Source organism: Bos taurus, chromosome 16, assembly GCF_002263795.3.
Source record: "Bos taurus isolate L1 Dominette 01449 registration number 42190680 breed Hereford chromosome 16, ARS-UCD2.0, whole genome shotgun sequence".
In the NCBI taxonomy this organism is placed as follows: Eukaryota; Metazoa; Chordata; class Mammalia; order Artiodactyla; family Bovidae; genus Bos; species Bos taurus.
In genome coordinates this window covers 30,787,435-30,802,207 of record NC_037343.1, presented here as the reverse complement: position 1 = coordinate 30,802,207, position 14,773 = coordinate 30,787,435, and the positions used below count along the sequence as shown (strand labels likewise).

Genomic DNA, 14,773 nt, shown 5'->3' with positions numbered 1-14,773 from the left:
TCCGCGGTCCCTGGCCGCCGGCCGCCCTCCCGCCTGCCGGGAGGGGTGAGCACAAGGAGGCGGGGCGGGAAGGCGAGAGGTGTCTCCTCCACCCGACCGGCGGGAGACCTGAGCAACCTCTGTGACAGCTCGTCGGCCGCCATGTCAGCGAGCGGGGCTGGAAACAGATTCGGCGCCCGGCGGTAGCCCTCCTTGCGTCTCCTGTTCCTAGGTAAGGAGAGGAAGAGCGAGATGCAGGAGACCGGCCGGCTGGCGGCCGAGGGGAAAGCCATTGGGACCCCCCCCTCGTTCCTTCCCCGGCGCTGTCCTCCTCTGGCATCGCCGCCTCTGCCCTCCGGGCGCGGTGGAGCCCCGTTCCCTCACCTCCGCCCCTTCTCCGCTCCCCTGTTTTCCTCTTTTTCTCTCGCCGCCGTGGCCTCTCCCTGCGCCGCGCGCCCATTTCTCCCTCCCTAGGGCACTCGCGCCAGAGGTCCTCCGTCGCCCGGCTGCCCGCGGAGCCTGCGGCTTCCTCTGCGCTTCTGTTCCTTTTCATTCTGTTGCCCACAGTCTCCACCTCTGCGGGTGATTTGTATTTTCCTTCATACCTGTTCCCCCCCTCGCCTCACCACTTAGGCTGTCAAGAAGCTCCTAGTGCCTCCCATTCCTCCCTCCGGGCCAATATATACCTTTGTTTTATTTTTATTTGCGTGTTGTTAAAGGTGTAAAGTTAAGACTTAAAGAAGAAAAATGTAAAAGCTTAGCATTTCTTCCTAGGCTTGGAAACATAAAGGTCTTAGAATGCTTATGTTGTTGCTTTTGTAAACTTAGTCCAACACATCTTACTGTGGAATGCAATTTAAAAGAGAGATTCCAAAGACTCTAAAAATAGGATGCCCTAATGGAAAATTTGGCAGTCTTTTTAACCTCTTAGGCAGTGTTAGAAGCCTCAGTTCTTTGAGAGTGATTTCAGTGTTTAAGGATTATACTCAAGAGCTTTACCAGCATCACTCTTTGTACCAAGGCAGGAAGCTGCAGGCATTCAACTTCCTATTTTAAAATATACACCATCCTTTCTGCATACTTTACTGGCCGCGTAATTGATCTTGGCATTTTAAATGCACAAGGAAAAGGTTTCTAAGGAATGTATCACTTAGCAAATAGAAGTCTGAGGGTTTACTCAGCTGGTAAATATCAAATGGAGAAGGAATTGGTGGCCAACTGTGATCTTTTCCAATTATAAATTTGTTAGGACAGCATAGAAAGTATCTTCTCAACTGTTGTGGAGCCCAGGGGACCCTTTGGTCTTAATTTTTGAAAATTCTTTTTAAAATGGGATTTTGCCATTGACAGTTCTCCAGAAGTTATTATTCTTGCACCCTCTGAATACCTGAGTGAACACCAGACCTGCCCCCCATCCTTTTACTCAGCTGTCCCCTCTCTCCTTATAAAAATATTTTTGTAGATTCAGAAATATGCAAGCTCTGGAGGTCTAAATATTGTTAAAATCAAAGCAGAAAGATGTGTTACAGTAAAAGAAGAAATAGTTCACTTAGAGAACTATGTGGTTCAATTTCTCACTTTTAAAATATACTTTTAAAAATTGTGGTAAAAATACTTTTCTTAAAATTTGGTTTCTTCATAATATTCAGCCCTGGAGAAAATGATGTCACTTTTAATTTTGCTTTTGAGTGGTGTTATTCTCTTCTGATTTTGGAGAAGAGAATTAGGTTATGATAAGTATCTCCCCTTTTATAGTGTTAATAGTGGTTTGTTTGAGGTTGTAGATGCTTAAACAACACAAGAGACAGAATATTACATATTTTATTTTTCTGAGGTCCCAGTTGCTAGAAATGAAAGAAATGTCCATTTTACTTTAAAGATGAACCTTATAATCAGCATTTATACCTACTTTATTAGAAAAACCTTGGTTGTTTATTCCCCATCTTATTTTCTTAAGAAGTATAGTTTTTGCATCTGGTACTATTTTTGCCTTTTTGAAAATATCTCTTTGGTGTCAGTCAAAGTGATTCCACTATTTTAAAGTTTTTTCTATTGTTACCTCAATTTAACTGATAAAGAAGCCAAAATACTTCTTTTCTTTTGACTTTTATGTTACTGTTGTGATTGGGAAATGCCAGGTGGTAAAAGTTTGTTGTCAGAATTAAGGCTGTGGATCTACAGTAGTACTGTCCACTAGAAATACAAGGCATTAGTACACGAGCAATTTAAAGGTTTTTAGTCACATTACCAAAAAAATAGGTAGGGTTAATTTCAACATGTTTTATTTAATCCTATATATATCATTTCAACAAGTGATCTGTTTTAAAAGGTAACAGTGAGATATTTTACATTCTTTCATACTGAGTCTGTGAAATTTCGTGTGTATTTTACATTTATGCTACATTTGAATTCTGATGCTACTGGTCTTAGCTTGTGGCTAAGACCTTCCTTATTGGCTAGCATGTTACCTATAAGATTTCTGTGTGATTCTTAAGATGTTTTCTTATCCTAAGAGTCTGGGGTAAATTCTGTGAGGCAAATTTAAAAATCCTTTTCCTGAAGTGCTACGATGTTCAAACTGAGATGATTCTAAGCAGGATGAAAGCCCTGGAGGGTCTCTTCCTCTTAGTGTTGACTGTGTTAATACTGAGGAGGATAAACAGGTTGCCCTGTGCTTGTTTAGTGAGGGTCATAAGATGTATAGAGTGCTCAGTCATTTCCTGGGGTGTCATTGTTGCAGTTATTTACATCTGCATGTCAACAGTGTGTCAAGGAACTGTATGAGTCTTTGTCTACTAAGTCTGTTGGCATTAAGTAGGGAGAACCTGAAGACATACAAGAAGTTTGAACTTTATGGTGAACAGGTAGAATTATCTGCTTTTGGAGACATGTTCTGAAGCAGTTTCAGGTATGGCTGAGTTTTTGTGTATGTGCTTCTCTATATGATGGTGTTATCAAAGGAAAGATAAAACCTTTTTAGCAAAAATTAGGAAGGAAGAGGGTATGTTTTTTGACTCCCAAACACTGGGAGTAGCAGCAAAACACAAATGTATATGGTGGTTTGGGTAAGCTATAAAAGAAATATGGCAGTTTTTAGAGAAAGCTCCTGACATATTGACTAGGAATGTGTTTTAACTTGTTTTTGCAACAGAGGTGGTGATTTACATGGAACGCCTCTTGTTCAGAGCTGTTAGGACTGAAAGATAGCCCTGTTGGAAGGGTAACTGCAGCTCACAGACTTCTGTGGGTTACTATGATCCTTCATTGTTCTTATCCTGATGTCTGTATTCTGTTAAACTTACCTAAATACTATTTTAGCCGAATGGTTTTACATTTACACTTAATGTCAAAATGTTCTTGAAGGATTAATTATATTCATTGTAATTTAATGTGAGAAACTTGCCTCCTCCACAACTTTTATGGTACCTGATCAGTAAACAAATTCCTTGTATAAAATCTAGTCAGTATAGACCTAGCACAGTGTTGGCAGTGTGTGCAGTATTAAAGGATCAGGGACAGATTTGGGCAAGGGATAGTTACTGGTTCGGAGAAGGCAATGGCACCCCACTCCAGTACTCTTGCCTGGAAAATCCCATGGGCGGAGGAGCCTGGTGGGCTGCAGTCCATGGGGTCACTAAGAGTCGGACACGACTGAGTGACTTCGATTTCACTTTTCACTTTCATGCACTGGAGAAGGAAATGGCAACCCACTCCAGTACTCTTGCCTGGAGAATCCCAGGGACGGGGGAGCCTGGTGGGCTGCCGTCTATGGGATCGCACAGAGTCGGACACGACTGAAGGGACTTAGCAGCAGCAGTTACTGGTTGTTGCTTGTTTCATGAGAGGTGCATGCATGTTATGTAGGAAAATGTAGGATTTCATTTGTTTTTAAATATAGGTGGCTATCCGTTGCTACCATTTTAGTTGGATAAGAGGAAATACACTGTTTTGTTCCTACAAATTAGCCTTAGCTAATTTTCTTTAGTCAATTAAGGATGAATAATTGATAGTCTGGCAATTTGCTTTTTTTTTTTTCAGTTTTATTTTTGGCTGTGCTGGGTCTTCGTTGCTGCATGGGCTTTTCTCTAGACGCAGCAGGCTGGAGCTACTCTCTAGTTGTGGTGCATGGGCTTCGTTGCCCCATGGCATGTGATATCTTCCTGGATCAGGGACTGAACCTGTATCCCCTGCATTGGCAGGCAGATTCTTAACCACTGGACCACCAGCAGAGTCCTGAAAGTTTTTTAAAAAGCTCAATTTAAGTGGCCTCTACGAGGATTATATTTTTATTGAGAAGTTCTACATTCAATAATCTATGTCTCAGTACTCTTATGAGTGTGTTCTTTTGTTTAGGGCCTTGAAGATTCTTGTGAATATAGGCTTCTCTTTATTTATGGATCATTCCTTTGGGGGGAAATTATATTTCCTTTTAACCAAGGGATACTTTTTAAAAATGCATTTGAAATAACTTTTGGAATATTCTTTAATAAAAAGTAAAAAAAAAATCATATCTGAACAATCTTTAAAAAAAGCAATACATCATTAAAAAGTTCTGAATCTTATAATAGCTTGAGATTTCTTAAATTGTTTTGGTCACAGTTTTCAGATTCTGCTCTTTACCATATTTGGAGATGGAAACTTTTTGCCTTTATATGACCTCCTCCCTGCCATCTCTTAGGGCCTCCCCCCAGACCCCCACCCCGTTCATCATCATTAGCCACGTGGAGAGGAAAGGTAGTGTGTGTGTGTCAAAATACAGTTCAAGATTATTTTTCCCTTTGACTGTAGGACAAATTTTTTTTAAATGACAGATTTAGTTATTTTTATTAACATCGGAGCATTTGATATTTTAATTAACTGTACATAAGAGATTTTAAGGGTTTCCCTGGTACCTCAGATGGTAAAGAGTTTCCCTGCAGTGCAATCCCTGGGTTGGAAGATCCCCTGGAGAAGGAAATGGCAACCCACTCTAGTATTCTTGCCTGGAAATTCCCAAGAAGAGAGGAGGTTAGCAGTCTATAGTCGATGGAGTCGGGAAGAGTCGGACAGGACTGGGCAACTTCACAAGAGATTTTAGGAATTAACAGTATCTTGTGATTCAGTTCAGTCGCTCAATCGTGTCTGACTCTTTGTGACCCTATGGACTGCAGCACGCTAGGCTTCCCTGTCCATCCCCAACTCCCGGAGCTTGCTCAAACTCATGTCCATTGAGTCGATAGTGCCATCCAACCATCTAATCCTCTGTCATCCCCTTCTCCAGCCCTCCATCTTTCCCAGCATCGGGGTCTTTTCCAAGGAATCTGTTCTTTGCATCAGGTGGCCAAAGTATTGGAGTTTCAGCTTTGCATCAGTCCTTCCAGTGAATATTCAAGACTGATTGCCTTTGGGATGGACTGGTCTGATCTCCTAGCAGTCCAAGGGACTCTCAAGAGTCTTCTCCAACACATAGTTCAAAAGCATCAATTCTTTGGCACTCAGCATTTTTTTATAGTCCAACTCTCACATCCATCCATGACTATTGGAAAAACCATAGCTTTGACTAGATGGACCTTTGTTGGCAAAGTAATGTCTCTGCTTTTGAATATGCTATCTAGGTTGGTCATAACTTTTCTTCCAAGGAGCAAGCATCTTTTAATTTCATGGCTGCAGTCACCATCTGCAGTGATTTGGGAGCCCAAAAAGATAGAGTCTGTCACTGTTTTCCCATCTATTTGCCATGAAGTGATGGGACCAGATGCCATGATCTTAGTTTTCTGAATGTTGGAGCCTCATCAAGAGGCTCTTTAGTTCTTTGCTTTCTGCCATAAGGGTGTGTCATCTGCAAATCTGAGATTGATATCTCTCCTGGCAACTTTGATTCCAGCTTGTGCTTCATCCAGCCCAGCATTTTGCATGATGTACTCTGTGTATAAGTTAAATAATCAGAGTGACAATATACAGCCTTGACATACTCCTTTCCAGATTTGGAACCAGTCTGTTGTTCCATGTCCAGTTCTAACTGTTGCTTCTTGACCTGCATACAGATTTCTCAGGAGGCAGGTAAGGTGGTCTGGTATTCCCATTTCTTGAAGAATTTCCAGTTTGTTATGATCCACACAGTCAAAGGCTTTGGCGTAGTCAGTAAAGCAGAAGTAGTTATTTTTCTGGAACTCTCTTGCTTTTTTGTAATTGCCGTAGCTATTAAATCCTCTTATAAGAATACTGATTTTTTTAGAAAACTACTACCTGAATAAATAATTAAATTTTTTCCTATGTTTGCTACATCTTGAAAACCCAGTGAAATAGATGGCTATGGTTTTGTAATTTGAATGAAGGCAAACAACCATTTTGAAGAGCCTTTTATGTTATAGATTTTTAGGTAAATAGTTTCCTTAAAAGATGTGAACTTTATAATCACATAAAGAATGCTGTTGTTCCTGGATACTGGAGAGCATACCACTTGTATTTTTAATTTATGCATGCATTGTTTTTCTTGTTCACTGTTTCTCTCTTCTGCAGATATTAACACTGTACAGATAAATCTTAAAAGTAATTATTAAATGAACTGAAACATCTTCCTTTAAGATTTTTCAGCAAGGATTTATTTTTGTGAATTTGCATTTTATTTATTGAATCCTCATGGAGTTTTTTTTTTCCCTCTTATGAAGCACCGAAGATTAGATTTTTGTTTTTTCCACTGTGGGGATGAAAAGGTTTTCTTAAGTCAGGTCTCAGAAGGATTCATAGCAAGTAACAGACTTGATTTCCTCCCTCATGTTCAACCCAAATTAAAAGAGGGATGGAATTTTGTAGAAACTATGCTGATTAGAAAATTGCAAAGTTTAGTTTCCTGAGGAAAAGACTTTGTATCCATTTGTGACTTCTTAATCCAAAATCAGTCATTAAGCTTTATTTTCTTCAACAGTTTACAAAGTAATCACTAGGTTCCTTTTGCTTCAATAGTTAAAAAAAAAATTGTTCTGGAGTTCTTTGTTATTCCAATTAGAGTTTATACCTATAGCATTGCATCAGCACTGTAAAGAGCCAAAATGAGAAGCAATGTCGTGTGACTTCTTTGATCATATAATTAAATGTTTTGTAAGATGAAATGGTTTGTCTTATTAGTCTTACAGTTGAACCCTAGTTTAAAATTGACCTAATAGGTCTTATGTCAACCAAAGTTCATATTTTTGCTAGCCAGATAAAGATCTATTTCAAATTAACCTAAAGTAAACTATTTAATTCAGGAGATAATTTTTTATTATATCAGGTACCCTCTTGGTTAATTATAATTTTGTGGATTTTGATGCCTACAGCCTTTTTGTCCTCTTTCAGCTGTTTACCTGGGGAAAACCTAGGGATTCCCTAGTAAATCATGACAGGTCTTTGATGCTTGAGAGTATGGCTTACCTTCCCTGACAGCCTCCAAGAGTAAATGTGTGTGTGCAGAAACTTATGAGCAAAAATTCTGCTTCAGAAACACTTACCTACAGTGATGAAACAGATATTCTAAGACTGTCTTAAAATGACAGTTTCCATGTACTTGTATAAAACTTTGCATAAAACTGTATATTTTGCTGGAGAGTTTTCATTTTGTTCCAGTGCTTCGGAGTATGTAAAAAAATGTCCAGAATAATATCTCCTCTAGTTTATTCTGCCTAGCTTCACCTTTTGGTTTTCTCCTATTCTGTCTTCCATGTAAAGTTCAAAAGTCAGAATAGGTCATGGTTTAGTATAACGTTGGCGGTGGGGGTGGGGGTGGGGGGGTGGTAGGAGTACAACAAATTTTACTCCTTTCTTTTTTCCTCTCTTTCTTCTCTATTACAGAAGTAGTTGTGCTCCATAGAGGGGAAGGGGGAAGGAAGCTAAATTTTAATTTAAGGAAAACATGGCTTTTCAAAAAATTAGTGTTTTTTCCTGTAATGAAAGTTGAACAGAAGCTTTAATTTAGCAGTCAGAATCCATTGACCTCTCTTGTCCTACCTTTGATGTCTGGTGGACTTGCCAGGAAGAAACTTTGGGTACAAGTGTTAGCAATACTGCTTGGGAAACGAGTTCTTGGGGCAAGGAATAGTGAGTGACTTTATTCAGAAAGCCAACAGACTGAGAAGGTGATGAACTAGTTTCCCAAAGAACCATTCCTCCAGTTAGAGGTCAGGCTTCTTTTTACCGAAAGGAGTGTGCCTGTGGTTGGTCTCTGGGAACTTTTCAGTATGGAAATCCTTTGTTCTTGCAGCTTTCCAGGTAGCCAGTCACAGTGTTCCTATAAACCTCCAGCCAGACAGATGTTATTTTTTATCCCTATGTGAATAGGAAAGTGTTTTTACCTTTAGAGATCAGAGTCTTGAGATTAGGCTATCCTGTATGTTTTAGGCTATTGGCAACATTGTAAACTTCTGGCAAAAACAATAGAATACAAAAAGTTAAAGAAGAAGAAATAGATCCAATAGGATGTCAGATTTGTTCTTCTCTATTACACAGGGAAACTTTGCACTAATATGAGACAGTGCTAGAAATATATACACATATATATTGTATTTATTATATATATAATTTATTTGGCTGTGCCATGCAGCTTGTGGGATCTTAGTTCCCCAATCAAGGATTGAACCTGGGCCCTCAGTAGTTAAACCACTCAGGCCTAACTAACTGGTGGACTGCCAAGGAATTCCTGCTAGCATAAATATAATAGTGTCTCTTTTGTCATAGGTGTTCCTTTAGGGAATATTCTCCACTGAAATAAAATACCTTGGGGAAAAATCATATTCTATCAGCAGTCTTTCAAAGCATTGCAAGTTATCTTCCTCTGAGACAGGTTTTCTCTGTACTGGTTTTTTTTAATTCGTTTCTAAGAATTTCTTACCTAGAATAAGCTGCCTTACTCTGGAATTTTTTTTTTCCCCAAACCTCCATCAAAATATTTCTCTTGAATGGCTGACAGTGAGAAGGCATATTCACTTTTGCACCTATCTCCGTTCTTGCCTTCCTAGTAACTTTTGGTACGCTGGAGATATAAATTAGCATGTCACCGTTGTGTCACATCACGGTAAGAATTAATATCATTAATGTTTATTTAGATATTTTATTATAGGAGAGGAAAACAGTATCTACCTATTTGACATGGATAAAATACAATCTCTGAAAACAGTCAGAGTTTTTTAACCTTGGGTCCAAGAACAGGCTTCAAGGGGTCTGTGAGCCACCTGAAATAACTCTCAAAACTTAGTGGTAGTATATGTGCATTTTTTTTTTATGTGTATTTTTCTGAGGAGACATTTTTTGTCAGATTCTTCAAAGGGTCCATGACCCAGAATAGGATAAGACTCACAGAATTAATTTGAGCTTGGTTATAAATTGCTAATCCTTATAAGCAGCTATAGTTTTATAAACATTCCTATATATATGCTTTATTTTTTTGGTAATATTTTATTTATGACAAAAATAATTTAATAAATTATTTTATAAGAAAAGGCACAGTGATTCATTTTTAAGAAACAAATCTTCCTCAAATATCTTACCTTTTATTTTGAATGCCTTTACACAGTTCTGTGGTTACTTTGTTTGTTTTTAAAATTTGTTTACCACCTGTGCATTTTACAGAAAGATGATTAATTCTTAGTGGTTGAATTTTTCCTGGCAGTTCAAAGAGTTGTTCATAAACTCAGAATCAGGATAAAGGAAAGCTGCATTTTATGAGGCTCCCCTACCCAGTGAGAGGAATGCATTCACAGATAGGTTGATTATATACGCATGCTCCTGAGGAAGTAGAAAAAAGTAAGAAACTGGGTACAAGTAGAAAGATTACCCTTGAACAGCAGATAGAAACATTGTACTACTGAGATAAGAAGGGGAAATAACTGATTACCAACTGACATCTGGTAACTTCTGTTTACCTGTGGCCCAGTTGAGACTGCTGAGCTAGGAATAGGAAGAGGACTGGAGGCCAGTGGTGAAGGTTAGTGTCGCTCTGGGAATGTGGTTCTGGGACTAATTGGGGAAGAATGTCAGGCCAGCATTGAGGCTGCACCTGATGTTGGAAGGATACTGCTTTTATAGTTTCCAATCTGCATAGTTATGATTTTCTTCAGCGCCTGGGTATAAGAGCAGAGAAGGTGGTCAGGTTGATCAGGCCTGGGGTTTATAGGGTCAGTGCAGTAGATGCATAAGATAACAAAGGAAGTAGCTAGAGATGATACATGAATTCAGTGCTTGAAAAGAAAGAATGCCAGGAGTCTGACTAATGTTTAAAAAAAAAGAAAGAAAATGCAGGAGTCTGGAGTTTTCACTTTGTTTTTTAATAATTTAATTTTGTTCTTTTTTTTCTTTTCGTTTTGTCCATGATGCATTACTTGTGGGATCTCAGTTCCCCAAGTAGGGACTGAACCCAGGCCTTGGCAGTGAAAGCCTAGAATCCTAATCACTTGGCCACAAGGGAACTCCTGAGTCTGGAGTTCTTGATATGGTTGAACTGGGTAATGGTAGTGAGGTAATGATAGTAAAGATTGAAGTTAGAAAGAATAGGAATTTAGAACCAGACAATGGGATATTGGTAGTTGGAGATAGGTAGACTCACCTGAGATGAATACAGTGTTTTGATGTGCAGGGAGACTCACCTGAGATGAATACAGTGTTTTGATGTGCAGTAAAATCTAAGACTAGGGTGACAGTTGCTAAATTGACCAGACAATAATGTCGTTATAGATTTTTGAGACACAAAGATACATGCATTCCATAAATCTGTTAAGTCACTGTTTTTCCTATGTAGAACACAAAGATAGTGTATTCTTTTTTAAAATTTTATTAGTATTTTTAAATTAATTTTTATTGGAGTATCATTGCTTTTCAAACATAGTGTTTTCTGAACAGTAATCTGCCTCTGGCTTATGAGAGAAAACCTTAATTAAAAGTAAACATATCAGCCTAAACTCATTTTGAAATTTCATAACTTCTGAAATGATAAAATTAATAAATTTTTACCTTTTGTTCAAAAGGGGACTAGAGAGTAAACTGGAGAGCTCCTAGCTTAGGTTTATAATTTTAAAATACTGTTAAAATGGTTTTGTTCTTTATTCTAATTGAATTGATAGGTTGATTTTAATCTGATATCCATTTGAACCTGCACATTAAAATGTCCATATATGCTGTGGTGAATAGTTTTGAAATATGGTAGCTCATCAATGACCTTGAACCTAGCATTAGTTCCTATTAGTTCATTGGCTAATGTTTGAGCTCATAGGTCCCAGGTGTTCTTGGAAGGACTGATGTTGAAGCTGAAACTCCAATACTTTGGCCACCTGATGCGAAGAGCTGACTCATTAGAAAAGACCCTGATGCTGGGAAAGATGGAGGGCAGGAGGAGAAGGGGACGACAGAGGATGAGATGGTTGGATGGCATCACCGACTCAATGGACATGGGTTTGGGTAAACTCTGGGAGTTAGTGATGGACAGGGAGGCCTGGCGACCTGCTGTTATGGGGTCGCAAAGAGTGGGACACGACTGAGCAAATGAACTGAACTGAGCCCATAGGTGATCAGAATTATACTAAGTACTGTGTGAAATGCAATAAAAATGAGCCCTTTCACCAAAACATTTGATGAAAAATACAAATCTCAAATATATACAGGTAATTTTTTAAGAAAAGGAAGGAAATTTACATGAAAACCTTTTTTGGTTTTGTCTAACTTACAGTTAATTTACTAAGTATTTTGTAGAATTTATTTCTTCATTTTTCCAGAATTTTAAATGCAACCTTTTTGACCTAGGGTTTGGTAAACATAATAGGGAAGAGTTATGTAACAGTTTAGATGAATTCATTTCTAAGATCTGTAGTGTTCTGTCCGCCATAGAGGTTTCTACTTTGTGCCCTTGAGAACTGGCCTTGTAGCAACTCCTGTTTCTGTAGGTTATTGGCAAATATACCCAGTGATTATTTGCTGCTCTAAAATAGGGTCTTAAAGCAATGAGAGTCCTTTGAGATAGTGGATAAAAGCAATTTCCAAGAGAAAAAAAAAAACACATTTATTACATGATATAATGCATTTTAAAGTGACTGTCTTTCTCAATGTTAAGTACACAGAGCACTTAGTAAATTGGTTGTTTTGTTTTTAATTTGCTAAACTTTGTGATAACCTTGTATTTATTTGGATTATTTGTAAAGAGGTGAACAGTATTAATATATGGATTCACTGTGTAGCATTCTTAGGAGTTATTAAAAAATGTTGTGTCTTTGATTCAATGCTTTAACGTTTTTCTTGAATAGAAAAAATATTGTGTGTTAGAAATACAGAAAGTAACACAGAAAACAAATACAGCAAAATACAGAAAAGAATAAAAAAAAAATTGTACTCCCATCAGCCAACAGCAAGAACTGTGAACATTTCTATATATGTACTTTCAGTGTCCCTGGAGTGTGTGTAGGCATAATTGAAATCATATTTATGATTTTAAGTTACATTTATTATAGATTCACAATATGCACATTTTGTGGTGGCGTAACATCTAAGGTATAAGCTAATTTATTTAATCATTCCCCTGAAAGTGAAAGTCGTTCAGTCGTGTCTGACTCTTTGTGACTTACAGTCTATGGAATTCTTTAGGCCATAATACTGGAGTGGGTAGCCTTTCCCTTCTCCAGGGGATCTTCCCAACCCAGGAATCAAACCCAGGTCTCCCACATTGCAGTTAGATTCTTTACCAGCTGAGCCACAAGGGAAGCCCAAGAATACTGGGGTGGGTAGCCTATACCTTCTCCAGAGGATCTTCCCGACCCAGGAATCAAACCTGGGTCTCCTGCATTGCAGGTGGATTCTTTGCCAACTGAGCTAATCAGGAACATGTTATGAAATTGTTTTCTGATAAATTGTAGCAGTTTATATTTGAACTGAACAGCATGTGACGATGCCTATATTTCAGTAGAAAATGGTTGTTGTTTATTCTCTAATCATGTCTGACTCTTCTGCAACCCCATGGACTGTAGCCGTCCAGGAGCCTCAGGCTCTCAGAGAAGCCTGGCAGGCTACAGTCCATGGGGTTTCAAACGTGTCAGACCTAACTTCGCAACTAAACAACAACAACAGAGGGCAGTGTGAGTTGAAAAGGCAACTTCAGTAGGCCTCCAGCTACTTCTTAGACTTTTCCCATCCACCCAACCTATCATACTCATTTTCCTCTAACAACTCCTAGTCTTTGTACTGTAGTGCCTGTCCTGTCCCGCCTCTCTTTATTGTTCATCTGTCTAATTTTTCCTTCTTAATCTTTGTTTCAATCTTTTTTCCTCTGTCTTTTCCTGTATGGGAGGCCTACCCAGCCAGAACAACAGAGCAGAGCAGTCTATTTTCTGCTGGCAGGGTCACTCAAGAGAGAAAGGTGGCTGAGACAGTTAAGCTTAGGTATTACCAAATTTACCAAACTGATAAATCAGTTTACCTCCCCAGAGATGAATCCAAAGGAAGACATCAGGGGTGAGGGAAGTTTCTTCATAACTCTCAGTATTTATAGTAACCTTGCCACATTCTTAGTGATTAAAAAACATATATTAGCATATGTTCAATGCCTTAAAAAATTTTTTTTCTGAGAACAGGAATAATACAACTTACAGCTCAGTAAATAATAACCCACTTAAAAATTGGGTAGAGGATGTGAATCGACATTTCTCCAAAGACACAAATGACCAATAAATACATGGAAAGATGCTCAACATCATTAGCCGTCAGGGAAATGCAAACCAAAACTATGTATACTACTTCATATCTGTAGATAAAGAAATTGTAGCCTTGTATGTTGCTGGTAAGAGTGTAAAATGGTACGCCCTCTGTGGAAAAAATAGGATGCCTTCTCAGTAACTTAAACATCAAATTAGCATATGACTCATAATTCCATTCCTAGGTACACATTGAAAAGAACTGAAAACAGATGTTAAAAAACAACCCGAAAGCTTATATAGGAATGTTTGTAGCAACATTATCCATAATAGCCAGATAGTAGACACAACCCAAATATCCATCAACTGATGAATAGATAAAGTGGTAAACCAATATAATGGAATGTTATTTGGCAATAAAAGAAATGCAGTATTGATAATATGCTACAACATGGATATGCCTTGAAAATATTATGCTAAGTGAAAGATGATAGTTATGAAAACCACATATTATATGACTCTCTTGATATGAAATATTCAGAATGGATTGATCATAGAGAAAGAAAGTAGACCAGTGGTTGCCTAGAGCTGGCTGGGTGAGCTGAGAGAATGGGAAGTGACTACTAATGGGTACATGGGTATTGGGGAGCAAGGAGGTTCTTTTTGGAATGATGAAAATGTTCCAAAATTTATTGTGACATATGTGCACAACTTTGTGACTATACTGAAAACGGTTGACTTACACATTTTAAATGTGTAAATTCTGTGGTATGTGAGTGATATCTCAATAAAGCTATCATTTAAAAGCTCAGTTGGAAAAAAAATGCATGTTTATCATAGAGAATGTATAAAACATAGAGAAGTACAAAAAGAAAAAAACTGTTAGAATTTAAAAATTTTCCTGTTTTCATTTTTATGATAAGATAAAAGCAAATGCTGCTGCTACTGCTGCTGCTGCTGCTAAGTCGCTTCAGTTGTGTCCAACTCTTTGTGACCCCATAGATGGGAGCCCACCAAGCTCCTCTGTCCCTGGGATTCTCCAGGCAAGAATACTGGAGTGGGTTGCCATTTCCTTCTCCCCAAAGAAAATAGCATAAGCTTATTCAAGATCATCATGAACACTGCCATAAAACAACTTTCTGCTATGGGATTTCAGTGCTCAAATTTCTTTTTAT

The 14,773-nt window shown here is 38.3% G+C and overlaps 1 protein-coding gene across 3 annotated transcripts in view; it reads left to right on the top strand.

Annotated features, from left to right (window-relative positions):
• The first annotated feature begins 74 nt into the window (after positions 1-74).
• Positions 75-14,773, top strand: part of CNST (consortin, connexin sorting protein) — a 98,272-nt gene continuing 83,573 nt past the window's right edge. For all 3 annotated transcript variants that reach the window (XM_005216835.5, XM_015475049.3, XM_005216836.5), the window contains exon 1: positions 75-211. The gene's annotated coding sequence lies outside the window, so the exon portion shown is untranslated. The remainder of the gene's footprint in view (positions 212-14,773) is intronic.